This window comes from Equus przewalskii, chromosome 2 (genome assembly GCF_037783145.1).
Source record: "Equus przewalskii isolate Varuska chromosome 2, EquPr2, whole genome shotgun sequence".
In the NCBI taxonomy this organism is placed as follows: Eukaryota; Metazoa; Chordata; class Mammalia; order Perissodactyla; family Equidae; genus Equus; species Equus przewalskii.
In genome coordinates this window covers 60,782,368-60,810,348 of record NC_091832.1, presented here as the reverse complement: position 1 = coordinate 60,810,348, position 27,981 = coordinate 60,782,368, and the positions used below count along the sequence as shown (strand labels likewise).

Here is a 27,981-nt window from a genome sequence, read left to right as displayed (position 1 = left end):
AACACAATGAGGCTAGAGTGTAGAATGTACTGCATGTGTGGAATGGCAAGACATGGGGTAGGAAAGTAGTGTACTTCATCAAATATACGCCAAGTGTCTACCATATATCAACCACTATTTTAAATACTGATAATATAAAATATTACCAAGGCATGGTCCTGCCTTTAAAGAGCTAGGATAAAATGTGATAGATAGATAGATAGATAGATAGATAGATAGATAGATAGATAGATAAACTATATCAGTAAAGAATAAAGTATAATTTTCTACTTAGATTATAAAACTAAATTAAGTTGACGAGATGATTTTGACATGGCTTCACTTTGATGTTATTGTTATCTAGTTGTTAATCTCTAAATCACATTCAACACCACTTTATTTTTATCAAAATTTGCTAGTGTGAACATTGCTTTCAAACTTAAACAGTATTTTTCTGAATGCATCCTATTCATTTTCAGAATTTGGCAGCACATCATACTATTATTATGAGGCTTCATTTCAAAAAAGTTAATTAGAATCATATTTTAGCTAGAAGTAATTTAAATGATGAACTAGTTCATCTCCTCATTTTAAGCAAGAAATATTGAGCCAAAAATCAGTAACTTTCTTCAGAATACTTAGCAGCCACATACACTTAAAATCCAGGTCTTCTAATCTTTCTTTTGTACCATGGCCCATATTTAATTTTAAAAACAATTTTCCTTCATACTATTCTGAAGTATAGAGGGAAACTAGTATGTAACTGCAATTCACAAAGGTCATCTTACACCTTTACTTTAAAGCACTAGAAATTAAATCGACAGCTCAAAATAACTGATTCAATCCACTAAAAGAAGCAGAAAACATCAACAAACTACTTTTTTTTTGCCAGGAAAGAGTCACCCTGAGCTAACATCTGTTGCCAATCTTCCTCTTTGTTTTTTTTCTCTCCAAAGCCCCAGTACATGGTTGTATACCCTAGTTGTAAGTTGTTCTAGCTCTCCTATGTGAGCAGCTGCCACAGCACGGGAACTGACAGATGGGTGATGTGGTTCCACAGCATGGAAGTGAACTTGGGCCACCAAAGCAGCGAGCATCGGACTTTAACCACTAGGCCATCAGGGCTGGCTCAACAAACTATTTTTTTGATATATAATATAGTGACATGATAACCTATACATCTTATAGTCACTAGTCCATGAAGCCTATGAGTGCAAAGACTGTACACCTTGTTTAACATTTTAAGCCAGCTTAAAACCTACACACCTATCATAGGTCAACACAATGTATAACAACTGGTATGTTGAGATTTGAATCTGATTCAATATTCTATCACTACCAATATTGACTGAATAAATTAATAAAGGGAGGTCAAGGCTGTATTTATTTGTCCAGGACATTCTCTTTTCCACTATTGTGTCCAGAACCTGCACTGGATAGTTATTTCAAATCCTGCATTTTCCTTTAGGCATGCACGTTTGAAGACAACCTAAAAATATTGCCCCTGTGAAGGATATATCTATTCAAAGAATCACCAAATACTTATTGAAAGGAATTAAACAGTGAGAGTTGATCACATATATTAAACTGTGTAACATGATAGAAGAGGGATGTGTGAGAGTCTAAGGTCTTTTGTAACGATCCCAGAATCACATTTTCCAAAGCATCATTTTAACGTTACCTAGAAATGTAGCCTCAACTATCAGCAGATTGACTAAATCAGTTTATTTTCAATATCTAAACTAGTTTGCAATGATTTAATGTGTGCTAAAAAAAAGGCAAAAAAAAATGCTGTGGGATTTCAAAAGAAAGTTAAACAGTGGCTTATGTCCAAGACTTTAAAGTAAATTTTGTCTCAAAAGTCAATTAATTTTTCCTACTGTGTATGCTAATCTTTTGCATATCTTGTTTCCTAATAACATATAAGAAAATTTTGTAAAGCCTGACTTTTTAAATAGATTTTTCCTAAAAGTAACAAAAGCAAGTCAACATTTTTGCATTTAATTTTAAATAGGGTGAATTATTTTTATTGCATAAATACAGACGTGATATATGTAGAAAGAAACACATACACCTGTCTGTTACATGCTGTCAAGTCGGCTCCAAACCCTGACAACACTATGAATGAGCGATGTCCACAATATCCTGTCCTCAGCAGCCCTACTCTGGCTCCTGTAGACTCATGCTTATGGCTTCCTTCATAGAGTCAATCCATCTCATATTTGGTCTTCCTCTTTTCCTGCTGCCGTCTACTTTTCCCAGCATTGTTGTCTTTTCTAAAGAATCCTGCCTTCTCATAATGTGCCCAAAGTAGAAAAGCCTGTTTTATCTTTTTTGCCTCCAGCAATAGCTCAGGCTTAATTTGCTCTAGGACCCACTTGTTCACCTTTCTGGCAGTCCAGGGTATCTGTAGAGCTCTCCTCCAACACCACATTTCAAATGAATCAATTTTTTTTCCTGTCAGCCTTCTTCATTGTCCAGCTTTCGCCCCCGCGCACGGTAATTGGAAATATGACGGTGTGGATAATTTTGGCCTTGGTCTTTAATGACACTTCCTTTCACTTGGTGACCTTTCCTAATCCTTTCACTGCTGCCCTTCCAAGTCCCAGTCTTCTCTTGATTTCTTGACTGCAGTCCCCATTTAAATTGATGACTGGCCAAGGTAAACAAAATCTTTACCAATTTCAATGTACTCATTGTCTACGTTAAAGTTGTGTAGTTCTTCTGTAGTCATGACTTTTGTCTTACTGATGTTCAAATGCAGTCCTGCTTGTCTCTTTCTTGTTCCACTTTCGTCAGAAGTCATTTCAAGTCATTGCTGCTTTCTGCCAGTAAGATGGCGGCATTTGTATATTTTAGATTGTTGATATTTCTTCTACCAATCTTACTCCTTGGAAATATGTCATCAGGGGTATATGGGATACCAACAGAACTACTTGAAGCCACAAAGACTGAATTTGTCAAAATTCTAATAAGACTATGTCAACAAATATGGAAAACAAAACAATGGCCTACAGACTGGAAATGCTCAATATATATCACAAGCCCCAGGAAAGGAGATGTCAAGGAGTGCAGTAACTATAGGACCATTACTCTAATTTCCTATGCAAGTAAAGTGATGTTCAAGGCACTGCAACAAAGGCTTTTACCTTATCTGAAGCAAGAAGTGCCTGATGTCCAAGCTGGATTTCAAAAATCGAGAAGCACATGAAATCTAATTGTAATTATATGTTGGCTACTGGAGTGCTCCACAGAATTTCAGAAGGTTAGTGTATGTCTTACAGACTATCCAGTAAAGCCTTTGACTATATGGATCATGAAAAGCTACGGGCTGCTCTGAAAGAAATGGACATGCCTCAGTTCTTGATTGTTTTGATGGGTAATCTGTATTGTAGACAAGAAGCCACTGTCAGGACAGAATATGGAGACAGAACAGTTTCCTATAGGTATGTGTCAGACAAGGTGTATGCCATACACATACACCTAGACATGCACCAAAAAACACATATAAAATTGAACAATATATAGGACTCAATTCATTTTTGTGATGGTTTCCATTATATGTCCTGTATGATGATGCTTACTTGAGAGGAAAATATAGTCAAACACTATGGTTACAGACTTGCTTCTATTATGCAGAGATTGCTTCATGTGACTTTCTTTGGTCCCAAGACAACATGTATACTCTATTAACTTCTTTAATGCATTGCTTACATTTCAGAATACTAAATGACATAATATAATAAAATAATAATATAAACATATAATGTGTTACTTATTGTGATAGGCAGAATAACAGTCCCAAAGATATCCATGTCCTAATCTTGGAAACTGTGAATACATTGACTTACATGACAAAGGAACTCTGCAAAGGTTTTGTTTAAGGTTAAGGATCTTTAGACAGGGATATGATCCCAGACTACCCCAGTGGGCCCAATCTAATCACACAAGTGCTAACATTTGGAGGAGCTTTCAGGCTGTGATCAGATGAGATTTGAAGACACTACACTACTAGCTATGAAGATGGAGGAAGAGGCCATGGGCCAAGGAGTGCAGGAAGCCTCGAGAATTTGGAAAAGTTAAGGAAATAGATTCTCCCATTGAAACCCCAGAAAGGAATGCAGTCCAGCTGACTCTTTAGTTTAAGACCCATAAGATCCATTTCAGACTTCTACAGAAGTGTAAGATAATAAGTTGTGCTTTACCCCACTAAGTTTGCAGTAATTTGTTATTGCAGTGATAGAAAGTGAATACATTCATATTTCATAATTTTTAAAACTTTTCATTAAAACCTATACCCTCAGCAACAACATTAAGCAATGATGAATGTAAAGACTCGCTTTTTGGAAGCAAAATGTTTTTGGGTTCAGATGGTTTGGGGTTTTATCCTAAGCCCACGACTTAGGGTAGCAGGGTGACCTACTTGGGGTGACCTAAGAGTAATGATTCCTACCAAGTTCAATTCTGCATATGTGATATGGGAATACAATGAACTTCCTTATAGTATTACCGAAAAGTCACATGGGAAAATACACATAAATAGAAAGTTCATATTCCTTGACAGAACTCTCATAGTGTTACAATTTGTACCATAGCTTTGTAATTCAAATAACGATTGTCAAGTATTTTCAACGATTCCATTAAATTAAGCTAAATGATGTCCCACCTGGAATTTGGATCTGTAAAAGCAGAATGTTTGCTGGAACTGTTCTAGGCAGATACCTGAAGCCTAATAAAACTTAAATCAGGGAAGAAATCATACAATATGAAGTTGGTGACTTCAAGATAATCTGTTGCAATAATGCTGGTTAAAAAATGATAACAATGACTCTCAGTGAAGTTAGAATTTTAGCCAATGGATCACACATTTTCTTTCTTATATGTTGATACTCATATATTCTTTTCATTAAATTAGAAAAAGGGACTATTATTTCTAAAAGTGTATATTTTTTGATAAATCTAGGGAGTAATACAATTTATCATAAAACTAATGCTAAAAAGTATGCATTCTGATACAGTACATTGCTATATAGAATGAGCTACTTAAAAAATATTACCTAGAATCTCTTTGTTCAAGTCAGTTACAAAATACTTGAAAATATGAGACTAAAAAAGAAATAAAATAGAAGACAGAGAAAATGAGTAGTGTGCTGGGAAACAGTAAACTGAGATTGAAAAGACTTTGCCTTTCATTTTTACTCTACAATCATTTGTGAAGCACTGAGTAAGTCAGTACACTATTACAAACACACGTTATTTAGATACATATATATCTATATTTATTGACATCTATCACTATTTCAATATATTTATTTTGTTTTCAACTTGTGTGTGTGTGTTACTGTGATAGATATCCTGACTATGAACCCTCGCCCTTTCTATTTCCTGACCAACTCAATTATGGCAAGGTTTGGCATTTGCAATTCTCTCATCTGATCTATGCCTTTTTGCTAGTGATTTGTCTAAGAATTATCTGTTTTGGTCAATGAGATACAAGGGAAATTTTTCTAAGAGTACTGGGAAATGTGTTCTTTTCTCTTTTTTTGAATGTAGTTGTATGAGAATATTCTGCTTGTTGCTGCAGGGACTATTTTTTTTACCATGACACAAAGAGCTAACTAATTTTACTCCAGACTATTTCCCAGAGATTAAGATTTATATCAGTAACTTCTTATTCCATTTCTTTAGATTTCCTAAAGGTAACTCAGTCTCAGTAACTGTATCATCCAAACTCTCTCCTTCCTAAACTGACCCTTTAACTGCTAGTGGTGAAAACACTTACCTACTTGCACATGTCAGAATCCTAAGAAAAATTTTACTAACATTTCCATTCACTAACATCTGTGTCCAATTCATCACCAAGTCAGGTCCATTTTATCTCCTATTTTCTCTTTACTTTTTCAAATCCCCTCTAGTACAAGCCAAACACATTCAGCACAGAATCTTCATATGTGCTTCACTTTAAGAAAATGAATCATATTTCAAATTCTAGCTGAAAACATTTGAGGAACTCTGAGTTCTCAAAATATAGCAGACCGAGCTAATTTAGATTCTTTTTTCCATAACAACCATATATACACCACAGATAAAATATAACCAAAATGTAAATACACTGGTAAATTTGAAAAAAAAAAAAAAAAAAGACAATCTAAAGTTATCAAACAGTGAATTCGGAGAATTTGCCAATTCACGTATTCAAGGTCCTGGGTGAATATTAGACCCAATTATAGGTTTTGACATTTACTTGAGAATGGCAAATGTGTCCTTGCACCTCTTAAGGCAAGAATCTAGGCTGAGAAAAAAAGTCAGGATTCTCCACATACTGTGGACTGGTAAGACTACACACTGGTATAATAGAATGGCAAGGAATAAAATGGAAGGAAGGCTCTGAGTGGAGAATATAAGTCTCAAAACTTCAAGATTACTCTTTCCTGGTGTATGAAGTAAGAATTTACAGTAATATGTGGTTCCCTTTTGATTTCAATTGAGATGACTTGATATATTTTTTAATTAGATCTTTATGTTTTTATTTCTATTAATACATTTGCTGAAATTCTTACATTAAGATTTCGTTCTTTCCTCTGTTGAATGTAACTTGATAAGCTTTTCTATGGCTGACAGAAATGATACAGGTCTATAATTTACTTTACTCTCTTTCCTGAGTGTGGTATTGAAATTATACAAACTTTATAATATTAAGTGGATTAAAAATTTTCTTAGTACAAACATGAAAGAGATCCACATTTAACAAACAAGAAAATTCCGGAAACTCTTTTTCAGATAATTCTTTGAAAGTTATGCCAATCCCCTCTTTGATGGTCTTAAACTTTATTATTTTCAGGCAATTTTATTGTTCTTTAGTTTATTTAGCATGTAAGGGAGGAAAATAATTTTCCCCCAACTCTTCTGAGTTCTTAGCTGAGACTCTTGTAATAAAGGACATATTAACAAGAGAAAAACAAACAGAAGTATATTAACATGTATGGCTCATGTATACATAGGAGATAGCCAGGGAAAAATGAGTAACTCCCCAAGGTGGCTTAGAATTCAGGCTTAAATACCGTGTTAATAAGGAAAGGGGAGAAGGAATGTAGGCTTTTTAGGGGAGGAGAAATTACTTTTAGGAAAAATGAATGGGCCCTTTAAGGAACAGATGGGAAATCTGATAGTTTGTGACGAAGTTTGTCTAGGTGTGGTTCGACTTCTAGTCTCACCTGTGAGAAGAGTCAATCCTTCTTGGTTGATGAAATGCCCAGGGAGGAGAATCTAAGACAATTGAATTCCTTTTGGAGGATGTGCTTTTAGACAGATAAAGGGAGTTCAGAGAAAGCCTCTTCCTGCATTTTCTGTTTTTCAAGTGTCTACAGCTCAAAATAATCAATTTATCAAACCAGCATATTTGGGAGTGGCATGTCCTGAACTCCACCAGTCATATTTGGGCTGACATATTCTGACATCCATCAATATTTTTCATCATTTCCTTCATAAATTCAATTTTATTAACACCCAATTTTGTATAGAGTTATCTTACTAATTTAAATCTTGTTATTTACTATTTGACCCCTTTCTTATTTTAATTATTTGTGTGTGTGTGTGTGTGCATGTGTGTGCCTTGTTGGTTTTTGTTTGGTTTTACTTCACTGAGGTTTATTGATCTTACTTTATTTTCCAAGAAAAAAAGAACTTGAGCTTATGGAATCAACTTCTTTATTGTTGTTTAATTGATTAACTTTTTATTTCTTCTCATATATCTTAGTCTCTCTACTTGCAATATTTATCCTTCAAATTTTCGTTAAGCACAAATTCTTCTATATAGACACTAGGAAATGTCAATTACACATTCTCATTCGACTTTTGCACACTAATGGCACTACTGAAATTGTTATTAAAACCAACAAGAACTCTCTCTTATCCCTTCACTCCATCTTCACAGATATTCATACACATCTCTCACCAAACCAACACAGTAAACTGAAGAGAACCAGTTTTCACTTTTACAATCCATCCTACCAACAGCAATGACCTTTCTAAGATGCAAATCAAATGAGTTTACTTAATATTTTCATGATTTTAAATGACTTCTCATTCTTATTCTGGATCTAATCCATGTTAACTGGCACTTCAGGATATGACCAATTTTTCTTCTTCAACCTTATCTCCTGTCATTCTCACAAACCCAGCCTAGACTCCAGGGATACAAAATAAACATGATTCTCCAAGAATTCCAGAATCTCTCACACTTACACATGCTGGTTTTTCTACTTGTAATACTCATCCTTCAAATTTGATTTAATCAATCACTCTTCTATGAAGCAACTAGGAAATTTAAAATCCACTTTTCCTTTCATTTTACCATGAACATACTTTGATATAAAATATATATATTAAATACATATACTTATTATATATATTTTATGCATACATGTATATTCAATACAAATGACATAAATACTCTACACAAAAACAGTTGTGTGGATGTGTTTCTTCAACATCTTTGTTTCTACAGCTTTAGCAAAATGCCTGGGCTTTTGTAGATACTCAATATTTTCTAATGAATTAGAATGAGTGTGTGGTTTCCTTTCCATCTACCTTAATGCTTCAAAAGGATTATTAAAAATGAAAAAAAAAGGCTGATTTTAAATTCTTCTGAAGTATACTACTACTCCTTTCTATGGGAATAAAATATATGAAGTGAAGTTTAAAAATTAAAAGTATGCATTTCTACGACGGAGAAAGGAGAGTCTCTCCAATAAATGGTGTTGGGAAAACTGGACAGCCACATGCAAAAGAATGAAAGTAGACCATTCCCTTACACCATGCACAAAAATCAACTCAAAATGGATTAAAGACTTGAATGTAAGACCCGAAACCATGAGACTTCTAGAAGAAAACATAGGCAGTAAGCTCTATGACATTGGTCTGAGCAGCTTATTTTCAAGTCCCATGTCTGACCGGTCAAGGGAAACAAAAGAAAAAATGAACAAATGGGACTACGTCAAACTAAAAAGTTTCTGCACAGCAAAGGAAACCATCAACAAAACAAAAAGACACCCTAACAATTGGGAGAAGATATTTGCAAACCACATATCAGATAAGGGGTTAATATCCAAAATATACAAAGAACTCATACAGCCCAACAACAAAAAAACCAACAATCCAATTAGAAAATGGGCAAAAGATCTGAACAGAGATTTCTCCAAAGAAGAAATACAGATGGCCAACAGGCATATGAAAAAATGCTCAATATCATTAGCTATCAGGGAAACGCAAATCAAAACTACAATGAGGTATCACCTCACTCCAGTCAGAATGGCTATAATTAACAAGACAGCAAACAACAAATGTTGGAGAGGGTGTGGAGAGAAGGGAACCCTTGTTCACTGCTGGTGGCAGTGCAAACTGGTGCAGCCACTATGGAAAGCAGTTTGGAGTATCCTCAGAAAATTAAGGATAGATCTACCATATGATCCAGCTATTCCACTGCTGGGTATTTATCCAAAGAACTTGAAAACACAAAGTCATAAAGATACTTGCACCCCTATGTTCATTGCGGCATTATACACAATAGCCAAGACTTGGAAGCAACCTAGGTGCCCATCAAGGGACGAATGGATAAAGAAGATGTGGTATTTATACACGATGGACTACTACTCAGCCATAAGAAATGACAAAATCCAGCCATTTGTGACAACATGGATGGACCTTGAGGGTATTATGCTGAGTGAAATAAGTCAGAGGGAGAAAGTCAAACACCATATGATCTCACTCATAAGTAGGAGATAAAAACGACAAAAAAAACAAAAAACACACATAGCATTGGAGATTGGACTGGTGGTTACCATTGGGGAAGGGGGAAGGGGGGAGGGCAAAAGGGGTGATTAGGGTCACATGTGAGGGGATGCACTATAACTAGTGTTCGGGTGGTGCACATGATGTAATGTATACAGAATTTGAAATATGATGTACGTCCGAAAAAAATAAAAATTAAAAAAAAATAAAACTATGCATTTCTTTAGCAGACATCAGGATGCTAATAACCATCACACATATGGTTTATTAAAAAGGCAGTTTTTTCATTTTTTATTAAGTTGCCAAGTCACATCTGTGAACAGTAAATGCTTTAATTTCTCACTCGTTATCTACAAAGAAATATTTAAAAGGCAAGACTTTTACTGTAATTTGTGGTTTACTAGTAACTCAAATTTTGAATTACTCAGCTATCTTACAAGTCAAAAGAAAATTAACACTCTTTCCTCCCTTTTACACTCTGTGGAAAGCATGATATGTTTACTGAAGTAAGTCAAGGTTATTAATGGGGAACTAAGCCTTATCCAATACAGTTTGTATTGCTTTCATCCTTTTCTAATTTTGTCATTAATTACTTACCATATTAAATCTACTTATTGTAAAATACCTATTATCTAAATATGTACAGTTTAAAAGAATTTGTGATCCATTCATCTTCTGCCTGCTTTTTTAATCCTCTACTATTCCAGTGTCTTACAACAAATCTACCTCCAGGAAAAGAAAGTGATAACCTACTGAAATGAACAACAACTACTTTTTAAAATATTTTAAAATCAAGTAAGAATCTTCATGTAAATGTAAACATACGCACACATTCAAAAATTGTTTTGATTCCCAATTTGTCAAATATAACGTTCTTATAAAATGATACATTTCAAATATATTCATATTTAAAAGGCTTTATTCTCCTCTGGAGGTTAAAAAAGAAAAGTAAAGAGTCCTTACTAGAACAGAAACATTTCTAAGCTGGAACATTAAAAATTAAGATACAGGGGCCGGCTCCGTGGCCGAGTGGTTAAGTTCGTGCACTCCGCTGCGGCGGCCCAGGGTTCGAATCCTGGGCGCGGACATTGCACCGCTCGTCAGGCCACCTTGAGGCGACGTCCCACATCCCACACCTAGAAGGACCTGCAACTAAGATACACAACTGGGTACAGCGCGGTGTTGGGGAGATAAAACAGAGAAAAAAAAAAAAGATTGGCAACAGTTGTTAGCCCAGGTGCCAATCCTTAAAAAAGAAAAAAAAAATTAAGATACATACATTTTGTTTACTATCAATTGACTTGCTCAATTTACTAAATAGGCTGGTTTTTCATGTGAAGTGATACTATATATGTTTGGGGGAAAACATGAGTTTCAGGTAACAAAACACTGAATTTCTTTCAGAGTATTCCTTTCGAAGGTAAATCAACTATTAAAAGCTCCTAGTAATAACCTATTTTATTACTGGGAAATACGCAATTGAACTATTTCTTGGCTCACTTATTGTTTTGTGGTGTTAATGTTTGCTTAGGCTGAAAATGCCTTAAGTTAAGAAGAGAATGTTAATTACACTAGTAGGTATAAATAGATGTAGATGTATATGAATCCTTAAATCCTAATCACAACAGCTCGAAGACATTCTCTGACAACCCTAGATTTTTCATGTTTCTATCAAATACCCTATTCAAAAATATTATTTTGGATACCCTGAACCCATACCTTATCTATCTAAATCTTACTCCAATATAGCACATACTCAAAAGCTCCCAGGCTAACTCAGGTAACTTTTGTCCCACAGCTACAAAATGTGCAGATACAATATCCTGATATCCACGATAACTCCTATTTCTTTCAGGTAAGCAATATAGTAGGTGTATCTTCATACCCTCAATGAATAACTAAATTTATATAAATTATTTTATATTTAATTACATGCATGCATATTTCTGTAAGTACAATGCCTGTGCCTTGACGGTAGGCTAGATATGTCTATTTGCATTTATGCACAGGTGCACTGGCCTGCCTAGCAGAATGATATTCTGAACAGCAAGTGTTCTGTTGGTCTTGAACTTGACTTAACCTTTTGAATTCTTCATCGTTTCTCTGTATCTGAGGTGAAAAGTCAATTTCATCCAAAAATAAGTCATTTGAGCTTCAAATTACTGCATTTTACATGTGTTTCTTAAACAGAAATTAGAAGTAGATTGCTTGGGAAGGAAAACAATATTTAACAGAATAAAATAATTTTAACTCCTTTCTTTATGTCTTCACAGATTATAAAACCAAAGTAGTTTAACAATAAATTATAACCCAGCCTGGAAAAGCAATAAAATTAAATTAACAACACTCTTTGAATATGATGATTATTGTTGCTTTCCTGACTAATAAGCATATAAAATATGAATTTGGTATGAATGGATACAGTACCAATTGTTTTCACTTTAAAATACTCATGTGATCCTTATGGCAACTCAATAATCTAATCACTTTTCTCTAGTACAATTGATGTGAAAATTCCACCTGCACCACAAGTACTTACACTTTCAGTTTTCACTTAGGACAAACAATGAATTTATATAATTAATTCTGCTTTGTCCTTTTCTTCATTGGCTCACACAATAAACATGGCACGATTTGCAATTATTAATAGAAGTGAAAATGTAGAAACTGAAATTATGGGATCACAGTCAATTTTAAGAAGGTCATCTAATTGATATATAGTACCTATTTTTATGAATCAGAAAAACAGAATTTGAAAAATATATTATTGAACAGGAACATCATATTGTCAAGTATTGTGTCATTTGTGCACCTTGGTTTTCATAATCTGGGATCATTTAATAGCTTACATGTTTAATTTTTCAGAGATCAACTTAATAAACAAATTCTAATATTGGACAGACAATGTTTGACCATTGGGATTATATTAGTGAATGAGAGACAAATGTGCCCTTCTCGTATAGCGGTTATTGTGTTGTTGTTGTTTTCAGTGCCGTTGAACTGATTCCGACTCCTAGTGCCCCATGTACACAGTGACCCTGTGTATAGCACAGCAGAATCCTGCCCGGTGTTTTCTGTACCATCCTCTCATCTTTAGATGCTATATCAGAGAATGCTCCGCTGCTATTTTAATTTTAATTTTAATTTTTTCAAAAGTGGGTGGCCAAGTCCTTCTTCCTAGTCTATCTTAGTCTGGAAGCTCCACTGAAACCTGTCCACCATGGGTGACCCTGCTGGTATCTGAAATACTGGCAGCATAGCTTTCAGCATCACAGCAACATGCAGCCACCACAGTATAACCAACAGATGGGTGGTGTGGTTCCCTGACGTTATCTTTATTATATCAGACAGCAAACAAACCTGACCTTTGCTCCAACAGAAAACACTAGCTGTACCTTCCACAGGTTTGCTAAAAGTATCCGTGACAACATAGTTCAGAACAAAGGCAGTTGGTGTCTCTGCTTAAAATATGTACAGAATTTTTTTCCTAACAATTATTTGGTACAAATATATGAAAGAAATGTTCACAGTAAAAGAAGATATGTTTTATCCTGGGGAGGGGTTAATTTATAGAAGAGGTGATCTGAAAAACCAGACGATAAGGTTTAGGTTGAGAGTTGAAGAATGAACAGGTGCTTTCCATATGAAGCAAAGAATGTATGTAGTTGATAGGGTTTCACGTTTTGTCAGGAGGGTGCATAGCAAAGGAATAACTCATACAGGCCCTGAAAGTAAAGCTGTATGGTTAATTCAGAAATAGAGAAAAACACAAAGTGCTGGAGCAGAATAAACTAGGGAGAAAATAGCAAAAAAAAAAAAAAGAAAAGTAGATGGATATCAGATCATTATCCACAGAAGATTTTCAAATTTTATGATAAAAGAAAAGAATAGCATTTCTCTATAAACATCAGGAGGAGTTTGTCAATTTCTGCAAAAAAAAAAATCTTGCTGGGATATCTATAGTGGTTTAATGAATCAACAGATCTTTTTAGGGAGAAGTGCCATCTTAACCACATTGAGTTGTCTGACTCATGAACATGGAATATGTCTCCGTTTATTCAGATCTTCTTTAGTTTCTCTTATCAGTTCTGTAGCTCCAGTTTACAAATCTTACATTTCTTCTTCTTTTTTTTTAATGTGTTCCTAGATATGTTGCTATGCTATTGGGAATGGAATTTTTTTCTTAAGTTCATTATCAGACTGTTCATTATTAGTATATAAAAATATAGTTAATTTTCCTATACTGATTTGGTATCCTGAAACCTTGCTGAATTCATTTATTATCCTGTGAAAAATACAAGATGCAGAACTACATTTTATATGTTTAATTTGTCTAATAAGTAAGGAAAGTAAAAGTATGTTTGTAAATGCATAGTAGCTTATTTTTGCCAAATTTTCCAGATGAAATAAGTAAAATAAAAATGGTTAACTTAAAGGACGAGAAGGGGAAAGTGGAGCGGATGGATTAGAGATGGAAGCAAGATGATTTTATCTTTTTAAGTAGTTTTGATCTTTAAAATCATATAAATGTTTTACATAATCAAACTAAAGTTAAATCAAGAAGAAAAATAATTAAAAGAAACAAATCGTTGAAGTCAAAGACAAATTGAAACAAGCGAATCTAAATGTATCAAATTGGCAATATAATACACATAGAAAATAATTATTTCAAGTGATAACTGAACACAGTTGTCTGACTATATATCTTTAATGAGATATAGTCTAAAAGCCAGGAGTCTTAGACATTAGTCAGTAGTTTTACTGCTAAGACTAACACTGGTTTTGTTACATGAAATTATTTTAGTATGGAAAATGGATTTAACCATATGCAGCTAAGCTTTTTCCTCCTTTTTGGGGCCACTCACTCCCAAGATGTATGCCTCTTGTTCTCCTACTGCTTTCCTTCATTGAGACACAGAGATCAGGGCTCCAACCTAACTTCTAGAGGAAATTTGAATGCTCGCATCAGTCTTTGTCTCTCTTTTTCTCTGTCTCATCCCAACTTGAAGAGAACTTCTGAGTAAGTGGATTTACTTTCAGACTTAAATCCTCCCCCAGGTGTGTCATTCCAGAGTCCAGATGCAAAAGGATGAATTAAAGACGTCTATTTTCCAATCAAAGATCAGCAATAAAGCTCATATTAAGAATTCCATTGGCGGGACTCAATTGTCTATGCTCAGTTGCTTCCAAACTCATAAGAGATTTAAGAGTTATGAGCAATTTTCACTTTTAAACACCAAAGTCATCAAAGTGGAAAATATGCCTTTCAGTTACTATTAAGACCAAGACCCTGTGTTAAACAAAAGCCACCAAAAATGTTATTCAAGATACTAATTAGAAAAAGCGACACTGAAAACCAGACTTCACGTAAATTGAACATAATGTATAACTGTGGAAATTATTCCCAGGTATACTGAAATAATCCCTATAGATGAATAAAGTCATAAAAATGTTATGAAGAGAAATATAATAGTGGATACCCTTAAGGATGATGTGAACTAATATTTATTGAGCATCCACTGTGCTTTAAGAACATGAGGCATTTTTTTCCACACTTCTGTATCCTCAAATCCTAGAATTTTGTCTAGACTATATTAGGAACTCAGTATCTGTTGAATGAGTGAATGAAAAATAAGCAAATATACTGATTTCTTTCCAGAATAATTATAGTATGTTTTTAATAATTCCCTCCTATGCATTCTGCACTTGGCAACTAAAATGATGCATAAGATGGCTGGGGCTGAGAATGGAAATTATTTTGAAATAAATATAATTCTAAGGCATATGAAATAAAGAATATGAAAGTTTTGAGTCCCTAGAGGTACAGCCTGACCCCAAGAATTTAAAGGATGTCTTTCAGATATTAAGTTCAATTATCTTAGTTGGTTTTAATTACATGAGGCTTTATAGAAGGTGAATACAGTTGTGTAGCCTTCCAAAAGAACCAAAAGAAAATGGAACAAAAGACTGAGGTACACTAAACTATGACTTTCATCTCATATATAATAGCATGGACTTCCAACTTAGATAGAGCTACATTTTTTACTGCAAAAGAAGTAATGCAGAGATTAGTAAGATAACATTAAATGTTACCTTAATTTGACAGCTAAACAGTAACTCTAGATAAATTTCCACCGACATATTTGAATATTATGTAAATAAACTGAATGACCATTATACATGTAGCTTACTATAGCGCGTGGAACTGGATTCTGGATTTATATATGTTGTGTCATAGAGCGCTACATTTCTGAAGCTTAATAGCAAAAAGAAAATCAATGTACTGTATGAATTACAGTTAAAAACATAACATATCTTTAGTATTACAAAAAACAACAAATTACAAGCTACACCGTGCACTGTTATATAATTCAAAATAGAATGGAGCAATACTTGATATAAGAAAATCTAGGCCAATTCAAAATAGATACTCATGTTCTAATGGAATATCGAAGTATATGCTAACGGTAGTTATAAAAAATTCCGCTTTAATAAGTTATCACATTGTCTTGTCTAAAGTTTAAATTAGGCCTCTGGAACACTGAATTGCTCCAGTTATAATATCAGTGGGCAGCAATTTAATATAATGAATTCTAGCTTTTTTAACAGTATTTTCAATTTTCATTAAATTTTGACAGAATAGAAACCATTCTGTGAGCCCTAGCAAGAAAAGCTATCATAAAAAATCTCTGAAAACTTCAAGTTTAAATAAATGGTTCTTAAGCATTACCTCCCAGATTAATTCCATTTGTCTATTAGGAGAACACATTGAGGTTTAGATGAATTGACTTTTGCCATTTTATTTTGTAAAATTTAATAATTCAGTTAAGCCAAGTAAAGATTTCTAGAATGAAGTACTGTAATCATATATTTGTGAGACTCACAAAATAAAGTCATTTTTTACTCAGTGAAATGTGACTTTTGGATATAATACACAAAGAAAAATTATTTTAGTTACAAAAAACATTATATATGTATCTATTTGCCTAACATAGATACATATAAGTACATATGCATGCACATACATATATTATGTACTTAAAGAAGAGATGAAGAATCTTACATTAAACTTTTAGAAACATTGCCATTTTCTGAAGTTTTTTCTGAACAGTTATCTCTAGAGAGACTTATGCCTCTCTCCGCCTTTAGGCAGAATGTAAATGTAAAATCTTATTTATGATTTGTTAAGAAGAATTAGACCCAGACTTAATAGCATAATTAAAGTAGCAGAGTTTACTTGGAGATTGCCACTTTTAAAAATTTATGTATTTATGGGAAAGTAGTTGAGATTAGAAAGAATGGAGATATAACTGTTAAAATAGTGTTAAACAACTACTGGAAATCACTCATATCATTCCTCTGTCTCTCGCTGGATCCATTCTAAATATCTCTGTTCTTAAAGCTTTCTATAATATTTCATTTAGTAACTTCTTTTCATAACATGAACAATCTTGACAATTTCAGAAAAATCTTCTTTACAACCACGCCTATATTTTTACATTCTCAAGAAATGTTAATGAACTAGACAGTAGCCGTCAAACGATAAATGCAAACTAGGACTCTGCTATTTACATAACCTTAGCATAAAGAGACTAAAAGAGTAATGCATCTCTGATTAGATCTATAAGAATCTATTGGTTTATTTTAAAACCAGAAGAAAATGAATCTTCAAATATTTACAGGAGAGATATAATATCATCCCCAACTGGTTTGTTTCTATCATGAAAAAATCATACTACCACTTGTTTAAAGACACTTAAGTCTGAATTACCTTAGATAAACAAGATAAACCAGAATTACGTGTTTCCATATGACTGTGAATCTCTTCTGAGTGTGGTAGTAGATTTATATTTCTGAGTTAGAAAAAAGGAGGACACACAACCCTCTGATAATATGAAACAAATCTCTAAACATTAAGAAAATTCTTATCAGCATGAACATAATTCGTCTTTGCCTCAACAGTAAGATGGACACAAATGCTCCCCTTTGTGGGGATCTGCCGTACACTGGGCTCTATGTGAAGCCCTTTATTTAAGTCTGCTCACTTAATCTTCGCTGTGGCCACACGGGAAGGCGATGGTTTTTACCTTTTGCATGTGAGGAACCTGACATCCAAAGAGGTTATACTCCTAGAAAGTCATGAAGTTACTAGGTGGGAGCACTGAAATATCTGATTCCAAAGCCAAAGCCTTTCTTCATCACCCATTACTTTTTTAAATAAAGGATTCTAACATTGGTCTCAAAATGCTAGGCTAAAAGAAAAAGCACACCAAGGGGAAATGATAAGTCAGGAAATAATAAAATAGGAGCAAATATTAATTAAATGGATGCTAAGTAAACAGAACAGAAAGAATCAACAGGATGAAAATGCATTCCTTTAAAAAAGCACAAAACAGGTAAACCTCCAGAAATATAGATGAAAAAGATAAAGCCACCAGTAAAAATATAAGTTATGAAAAACTGTGATATTATTATATATACAGCATAGTAGATATTTAAAACATTATAAGTAAATGCAACAGGAAAAATTAACAAGAAACCTAGACAGAATGTGTCATTGTAAGTAAAAATATAAATAAATAATATTGACTTGTGAAGTTAAAAATATGATTGACAAAATGGAATTAATATTAGATGTACTATTTTCCCTACATTTTACCCCAAGAAACAGCAGTCCCCAAAGACAAACAGGTGAGTGTTAAACTTCAAGGAATATATCTCTATTGCTAACTTGAAAAAATTATTGTATGGAATAAAAAGAGGAAAAGGTATTCAACTAATATTATGGGTCCAGTAAAATCTGGACAAGAACAATACAAGAAAAGAAAGACTTATTTCACTTATAGAAATCAATGCAAAAATCATAACAAATACATAAAATTCAGCAAAAGGAGGAAATAGCATTTTCATAAGCAGAAGGGGTGAATAACATTTTCACAAAGTAGGGCTTATTTTTAAAAGGCAAGGATAATTTAATATCAGGAAATATCATAAAATATGATTTTTTACCAGATTAAAGGAGGCAAAACATAGGCTCCTTTCAATAACTGCAGAAAAAAGAACTGAATAACATTTAAGCTCTATTCACAATAAAAGGAATTTCTTAGTCAACTAGGAATAAAAGGAAACTTTCTTAACCTGATAATGGATATCACTGAGATGCTTACTATGGAACATTCTTCAAAATGAACTTTTTAGCAGTATTCACAGTGAAATTAGGAATAAATCAATGTTACTCCATATCACTACTTACATTAATTTTTTTTCTTCCTCTTCTCCCCAAAGCCCCTTAGTACATAGTTGTATATTCTCGTTGTGGGTCCTTCTGGTTGTGAGCATCAATTTTTTATTTGAGGACTCAGCCAAATTATGTAGACTGAGAAGAAGTAAAAACTGTGGAAATGAAAAGCAAATATACAAACTGCCATTAACTATAGCTTATTTGAATTTCCACATGAAAGATTCTAATATACAAGAAGCTTCTAAAAGCTAAGAGGTAAGTTTAGGAAATACGAAATATTTTAAATAATAAATAAAGAATTTTTAGAAATCAATATAAACGACAATCATAAATTGATTTGTCATATACATTAAAAATCAACGAGCAGAGAAACTAGAACTCTTACATTGGAGTGAAAGGTAAATGGTTACAACCACTTTGGAAAAATATTTGGCAGTATCTCAAAGCTGGACACATGCATATAAACCATACACCCCAGGAATTCCAATCCTAGCCATATACCCATCCAAAATGTGTATTTAAATCCTCCAAATGACATGTACATGACTATTCATGGCAACGCTATCCATTACAGCCAAAAATAGTAAAAACTCAAATACGGGCTACTTAAATTATATTAGGATTCTTAAATGTACAAAAACAAAAGATAAGAAAATTAGAATTCCACCTAAGCCCATACATAAAATTCATCAGCAGATTAAAGACTTAAATTTTAAACAGAAAAAAAGAGAGTTAACCCTGGTTTAAAAAAAAAAAAGAATATCTGATCAATCTTGGAGAATAGGAGTATTTCTTTAAAAAGATACACCTATGAAAGTAAAGATGTATAAAATAGACTATGTTAAATTAACAATGTGTGTTCAACTAAAGATACCATAAAATTAAAAAGTTAGTCATAGACTAGGAGAAAATATGCGCAACGATTGTATTATTATTACTGTTGAGACTATGAAAACATTCATACTTATGAATAAGAAAGATACACTCTAATAGAAAATAATCTCCAAGTTTGGGGAAGAAACATACAGAAAGGAAATTCTCATGCTGTTACTGAAAGTTGGAATTGGCACAACTATTTCCTAGAGTTATTTACCAATAGCTATCAAAAGTAACGGTTTGCATTTACTTTGACCTAGCCATTGTAAGTCTACGTATATGTCAGACAAATTCTTACACATGTGCATAAGAAAAAAAACCTTGGAGTATTTATTACAGAATTTTTAAAAATTTGAAAACGTTTTAATTGTCTATTATTTGGAAGAGAATATATACATTTTTAAATATTCATATGTTATTAAATAGCAGTTGGAGTAAATAAATTAGAGGTGCATGAAGCAGTAAAGCTAAATGTCTGAAATTACAACATTTTATGAAAAGCAAATGCCAATCTCTAATTTACATTTGTTTAAAAAAATATGAAGCAATCTGGTAAAACGTAAAAATTTAATGGAAATGTAGTAGGATATACATTCTATATTTTTTGATAAGTTGAAGTATTTCATAATTTTTAAAAAGAAGAAACTATTCTATTGAGACTTCGAGTAGTTATTCGATTACAGTCAGAAAGAATTTAAAATTATGTTAACTGAAAACGAGCACAAAGGAACCACAATAACATAATTTTATGTGATATTAAAACAATTTATTGGTATCAGTCCAGCTCCAGTTGTGAGAAAGAAAAACTTCTCTACCTATATTAAAAGGGAAGATTTAATAGCTGATTACAAAATTCACAGGAAAGGCTGGAAAAACAGACTCTGAGCTTGAGTCCCAAATGACTCGCAAACCATTTTTCTACCACAATCATGAAGACAGGTGTATTAGAGTTCGCCAGAGAAAGAGAACCAACAGCCTATGCACAACCCTACCTTCAGAGTGGAACTGAATAAACGGTTCTTCTCAGATCTCAACCCTGCTGCGTTTCCGACCGGAAATTAGATCATCGGCTCCACGGTTCTCCAGGTTGCTGACCGCAAATCTCGGAATTGGCTCACAGGAGTATGGAGACCGAGAAGTCCCAAAATCTGTGTCCGCGTTAAACTGGACAACGCGAGAGCAGATGGCGTGACTTCCGGTCGAGAACCCAGCGGCTTGAGATCCGAGAAGAGCGCGTTTCAGTTACACTCTGAAGGTAGGACTGCATCAAAGCGAAAAATCGAGTATTCCGTGTGTCATTGTCCCTGTCTCTGGATAATGTTCATTCTTTTTCTAGTTCACTTATAATCTCACCGTGATATCCTGTGTTCTAAATACTAAATTATAAAATTCACCACCACCGATTCACCACATCTAAAAGTAGGAGAAAAAAGAAAGGAGGGGAAAAGGAGAATGTTTAATATATATGTATGTATACCAGTATCACATAACATGGGGCGATATGGAGATATATATCAGGATGAAGAAATTCTTTCCCCTTCCATTTCTTACTCTCTTTGCCCTTGGCCTGCATCTCTACTGGTCAGGACCTATACATAGCAGGATGACTCACTCAGAATTTTTAAAAAGACGGTTTCTGCCTGATGAAACAGCAGAATTTATTAATTTTATTACATATCGATCTTTGAGTACACATCGTTTTATTATTCTGTGTGATAAAATAGGAGGACCAGGGAAAGGACTTCTGCTGAGCACTGGTATGATGGGTATCTCAAAAACATAAACAACAGTGTGACTGAGCTGCAAGCTGAAATAGCTAGTTCTTTCACGGGATGCAATTTTGCAATTTTTACTTGAAGGAACAACCAACAAACAATAGTTATCAGTCCCAATTATTTGGAAGATATTTTCTTTTTAAGATGAACAGAACAGTTACTTCAAGGATAGCAACTGAAGGTAATTTTTGTTAATGATAAAATGTAAGCTTTCAAGTGAATATTAAAATTTTGGAAAAGATGGAACCACCATTTTGAGGGTATCTTCTAACGCAATGTCTTTTCTGATGAGATTAGGTGTAAAATTAAAGAATACAATTTTTTATTGTTTCATTGAAATGTATGAAATGTGGAGGTTCTGCATTACTTAGTAATTTTCCAAATTGATATTTTCCAAATTGATAAAATATTCATCCAAAATACAAGGTATGGCAATAAATTTTAATGTAAGAGAATATAAAATGGTTGTTGATATGCTTTCAGTTAGTTTCATTAATTGCAACTAACCTTTAAGAAACTACCAATTGTTGAGTTTTGAAATAGTACCTGAGAAGAATATCTATAATTATCAAAAAATATTAAGATATCTCTCCCTTTTCCAAATGCATATCTCTGTGAGGCTGAATTTTGTTCATATACGTTAACCAATAAATCATATAGCAACAGATTAAATTCAAAAACAGATATGAGAATCCATCCAATCTCTCTTCTGTCAAGCCAGACATTAAAAATGCCACTTATTGAGCCAACCCTGGTGGCCTGGCAGTTAAAATTAGGCGCACACTGCTTGGGCTTCCTGGATTCAGTTCTGGGGCTGAGCTATACCTCTCGTTTGTCAATGGCAGCGACTCACATAGAAGAACCAGGAGAACTTACAACCATACACAAGTATGTACTGGGGCTTTGGGGGAGGAAAAGAAGAAAGAAAAAAAAAGGAAGAAGATTGACGATAGATGTTAGCTTAGGGTGAATCTTCCTCTGCCAAAAAAATAAAATGAAAAAATAAATAAATAATAATGCCACTTATTAAATGTTTGCCTAGGAAACTGTAATTGTTCTTCATTAAATATGTTAACATGTACTGGGTTTATTATTCTCACTCTAAACAAATTAATACATATTTTTAGTTCCTAAGTTTTAATACAGTAAATATCAATATATATAACCCAGTGTTATAAGGTGTACTAATTTTACGTGATTTTTCAGTATAGCCTAGGAAATCTATCAGTCAGGATTAAATTCAGCTATGATTAATAGAGAACTGAAGAACAGTGGTTTAAATAAAATAAAGTTAAATTTCTCTCTCATGGAAAATTGGGGATGTGGGCAATTGAGAGTTAGTGTAAAGGCCCCCCAGTAGTTTAAAATCGTGCCAGGCCAAATTTATGGTACAGAATTCATCATCAACGTTAAGATGCATCCAATATGGATTTCCAGCTATTATATTTCTATTTCAAGCATCATCTTGAAGAGATGGGGAGAGAAATACCAAACGCACATAACTATCTTTTAAGAAAGTCAACTAAAAGCTACCACAGGTTCCTTCTGCTTATATCTCATTACCAGGATCTCGTTACATAGCCACCATATGTGATTACGTAGAGGCTGGAGAAAGTAGAGTTCATTCTGGAAAGTCATATATACAACTCAGATATTCTGGGAGTAAGTAGTGGAATAAGACAGAAGAGTTCAATTTATAGGTTAAAGCCCTTGTTCTTCTCCTAATTTGCTGTATGACCTTTGTCATATTACTTAAACTTTCTGAACCTCACTTTCTTCATCTGTACAATGGGGCTAAGAATACTACCTACATCATAGTATTATCAGTATGATAATTCTTATAAAGAGTTTAGAAAATTGTATAGCACATTTTACTCATGTAAGTTTTGTTAGAATTACATGCAAATAACATGTTTTAAGAATTTTAAATAGCATGATGCTCTGGGAGTACTGCAGGATAATTTAGATGACTAAAATTTATGACATTTCTTCTTATCATTTTTTCTTATTGAAAAATCTGTTGAAACACATTCTAATGCATTTAGGAAAGAGAAAGAGAAAAATCTCCAGTTATGATTGTCAGAGAAGGACTTGGGGAACAGACCTATCTAGTATAGAGTTTTTTCTGTGGAGGGTAAGGTATAAAAAAACTTTGTTAATTCTTATAGAATATCCAATATTGTCTATATTTATCATTTAAAATAAACCGTATTCAAAAAGATTCCAGCCTGATGGGATGAATAGGACATCAGCAACCTCGATGTGGGAGTCCTGCCTTCTTAAACTCTTGATCCATAACCTATGTTTGTGCTAAGAGAGGAAACATAAGGGGTTTACAGAAGGATATCAGAGTATTGCAAATTGACAGAGCATCTGCAGATCTATCAATAAATTTTTGTACACAGAACAGGAGGCACATAAATCTACAAGATTAAACAGAACAGATTGAATGAGCTGCTTTTGTTAAATTTCAGGCAGGAAACAACCTTTTGGAATGAGGTGTGCAACATAAGCTTTATGAAGAAAATTTTTCCAGCTTTGTTGAGGTATAATTGATAAACAAAAATTTTATATATTTAAGGTATACAATGTAATGATTTGAAATATGTACATTGTGAAATGGTTACCGCAATCAAGTTAATTAACGCATCCATCACCCACATAGTTACCTTTTGTGTGTATGTGTGGAGAGAACACTTATCTACCCTCAGCAAATTTCAAGTATACAACAGTATTATTAACTAAAGTCTCCAAGTCACTGTGCTGTGCATTAGATCCTCAGAGCTTGTTCGTCTTATAACTGAAAATTTGTACCATTTGACCAACATCTCCCAATTTTCCCCTAGCCCCAAGCCCTTGGCAACCACCATTCTACTCTCTGCTTCTGTGAGTTCTATTTTTATACATTCCACATATAAGTGGGGTCATAACAATATTTGTCTTTCTGTATCTGGCTTATTTCCTTTAGCATAATGTCCTCCAGGTTCATTCATGTTATTGCAAATGAAAGGATTTCCTTCTTTTTTAACGCTGAATAGTATTCCACTGTGTGTATGTGTGAGTATATATATATATGTGTGTGTGATATATATAATATCGTAGTCTCTGAATCCATTCATCTGATTACACTAATGCATTAGGAGTAGGATTTAAATAAAAAAGACGAGAAAAAATTCATTCTAGGAAATAAATATTATCAAAATCATAAGAGTAAAGAAGTGTGTAGAATTTGTCTCCAAAAGAAATTTGAGTTGTGGAATAATTCGAAGTGATAAGATAAACACATGGCCTTTCAAATTGTAGAAATCTTGTGTGACAAACTAGGGAGTTACACGTGCCAATTTATAGGCATCAGAATGCTGTTACAATTATATAAGCAAATAAGTTGCATTATGTACACAATGTTTTTAGTGTCTCATTCTAAAGCAATATGAAGCAGAAAATGGAGGTTTAAAGAAAAAAAGATTATGAAGACAAAGAATAACAAAACATGATGTGGAAATGATCAGAAGTTAAGGGAATATCAATTTCACGGTAACTGCTGCTGGCAGAAAATGTTGGAGACTCTGTCCCTTGGGAGTAACAGACTTTTCCCTGTAATTTCAATGTTCTAACAGTGTAGTGGTGGGAATATGCCATTAATTTAAAACCACTGTTGGGGTGATATTATTGATTTATTTTTATTTTTATTTTTTAGCACAGATTGTCAGCCTATTCCCCTGGACCAATCAATCTTGAATGGAGATAAGAAATCTGTATTAAATCCTCAGGTAGTGTTTTTTTATTCCAGTCGTGTTTGAAATGTGCCTGATTAGAGCATCCTGAAGTGTTCTTCCAATGCGTAAGTCTAATTTCACTTAAAATATGATGTCACTAAAAAAATCATCAATGAAAAAACATAATATTTTTCTATTTGTTTTCGGAAATGCCTTCACTCTGTCCCAAAGCATAAATCATTACTGTCAAAATACTAAAATGTAGATTTTCGTAACTGAGCTCATGGATGTATAAATCAATGATTAATTAATAGAGTTTAGCTGAAATAACATAAAATCTATTTGCAGATATGTCCTAGGGGCACCTCAGATCCTCTTTGTTAATTGGCTACTATTCATCCATAAGAAATTACATAACTTAAAGGTTTCTCCCACACTTTTTATATTTAAATAACATATTTTGATTTGACATTTAGCTTCAACTAAGAGAGCTAATATTATTTACTTCTTCACCTCAGAGTCTTTCTTATCTATTTATTGATGAGAACCACCTAAAACATATTATGATCTGTATGGCATTTTAATCTTGTCACAGTCTGTAATTAAGTTATAATTAGTTTGAAGATTGACATTAGTAAATCTGTAAAGTATTTTTATCTTACCAGCCTTGTTAATTTTGTCTGTTCTTAGGTCAAGTTGGAGCCATTTATGATTCATTTTTATATAGGCTCAGTTCGACAAACCAAATACACTCTTCAGAGGTTCAAACAATTTACTATTCAACAATGCGAAGATAGGTTAAAATGCATATAAATGAAGGACAGGATAACTTTTAAAACTAAAACTTGAAAATTTTGAAATGAGAATATCACCATCAGTATAATATCAATAAAATCTTTCACTCACTGTCATGACTTTGTTCAATTAACATTTGTAATTAGAGCCCAGGATGCCAAATGGTGAGTTGCGGTTTGACAACAGACCACAAGAGAAGTTGAAACAGAGAAGTTTGTTACTCACAGACAGTGGAGGAAATACAAGGCAAGTCTCCCGAAGCCACACAGGGAAGTCAAGGCAGAGACCCAGACAGGACGTGGGGCACATGCCTTTATTAGTGTCCATGGTTGGAGTGGTTTTGGGTTCCCAGGCTAAGCCAGATTGGTCAATTCAAACCAAAAAAGAGCAGGGTTTTGGTAAGCTCCAAGAAGTCTTACTGAGGGGTGTAAGGGAAGACCCTGCCCAGGGGAGATTGTTGATTACAAGGACTGTTGGTGAAGTCATATGAGGAACTTGCAACTGCTTGTGTCTCTTCAGGCTGTTATCTAGGGTCTGCCCTTACATGAGGGGGCTAGTGTCAGTTTAGGGCCCCTTAGGCCTCTTGCCCAAACAAAATGCATGTGGAGGTAGCAATACGATGGAGTAACTTAGCTAAATTCTCAAGATTTACTAACTATAGTTATTAGACCTTGATGTTGAGAGAGCAGAACAGTAATTTCACGAGATCATTTTAACATCCTGTTCAGGAAAAATTATGAACATTGGCATTCTGTGAGCTAGCCTGTCTTCTGCTTAGTTTGATGCTTGTATCAGCAGAATGAACATAATAATATTTTTTTTGTAATGATGTCACCTATCATTTGCAAATAGACTTTACAAAGGACTTTCCAATGCATTGCCTCCCATAATAAATGAAAATGAAGAATCATTTTAAAAGTTCAGTGAAATTTTCTTTAATCATATTAGTCAATGAGCAATGTAAATTATAGAGCCAAGACAAAGCATGGAAATCAGACTTTTAACATACAACAGAGTACAGCAAGGTGAGAAAATTTTGGATAAGTGGATATGTCTGCCTTTTTTGTTGAGATCCTGTATGTGCATGACTACACAGAGTGTGCCACTGCGTTATCTTTGAACGTGAAATCTGATATTGGCAGTAGCAAATATTAAACACAAAGTTCTTTATGCAGACTAAAATATCATAACTAATAGAAAACATAAACTTCTAATTTTTTATTAAATATCAACCAAATTAATTTAATTTCCTTAAGGGTCAGTAGTGTCAAAGATTACAGACACTAAATTCTTTACATTCTGTAATAAAGCTTTGAATATTCCCTTGATTCACTCCACCTACAAAGAGTCTATGATGTTCTAACCTTAGTTTGAACAAAACACTAAATCAGGACTATAAATGATGCCAAGTAAAGGAAAAGTGGTCAAAACAAGTCCCTAAATGCTTTAGTAGAATGTTGATTAGCAACTCAGGAAGACACCAAGTAACCTAGTGAACTTAATTACACGAAGAACTCATTTAAAGAATCACTTCTGTAAGCTCCTTGCTCAAGTTTATCCTAATTTTATGTTGCACGCATTGTTGATTGAGGAATAAATCCTAAATAGCTTCAGATAGTAGCTATCATAATATTACCAGGCATCTAATCAACTATATTGTTGAATAATGCATCAATCAAAATGCAATAATGGTATATAGAGCTTATCATTGTGATCTGGAATCCACAAGTCTGACTGATTTATCAATAACTTCTAATTGCCAATAAAAGAGCTATTTTTAAAGGAGCATATTGTTTCATTAGACTATACT

General features: G+C 33.6%; 2 long non-coding RNA genes across 8 annotated transcripts in view; one reads left to right on the top strand and one right to left on the bottom strand.

Moving 5' to 3' along the window:
* Positions 1-21,038, bottom strand: part of LOC103562548 (uncharacterized) — a 104,347-nt gene extending 83,309 nt beyond the window's left edge. The window contains exons 1-2 of one of the 2 annotated variants that reach the window (XR_547699.2): positions 20,878-21,038; positions 19,022-19,161 (exon numbers count right to left, since the gene is read on the bottom strand). This is a non-coding gene — a long non-coding RNA (uncharacterized lncRNA). The remainder of the gene's footprint in view (positions 1-19,021; positions 19,162-20,877) is intronic. The other variant, XR_011536711.1, reaches the window with a different exon arrangement.
* Positions 20,944-27,981, top strand: part of LOC103562547 (uncharacterized) — a 97,269-nt gene continuing 90,231 nt past the window's right edge. For 5 of the 6 annotated variants that reach the window (XR_011536709.1, XR_011536705.1, XR_011536706.1 and 2 more), the window contains exons 1-2: positions 20,944-21,140; positions 25,358-25,430. This is a non-coding gene — a long non-coding RNA (uncharacterized lncRNA). Of the gene's footprint in view, positions 21,141-24,134; positions 24,207-25,357; positions 25,431-27,981 lie in introns of all 6 variants that reach the window. The other variant, XR_011536704.1, reaches the window with a different exon arrangement.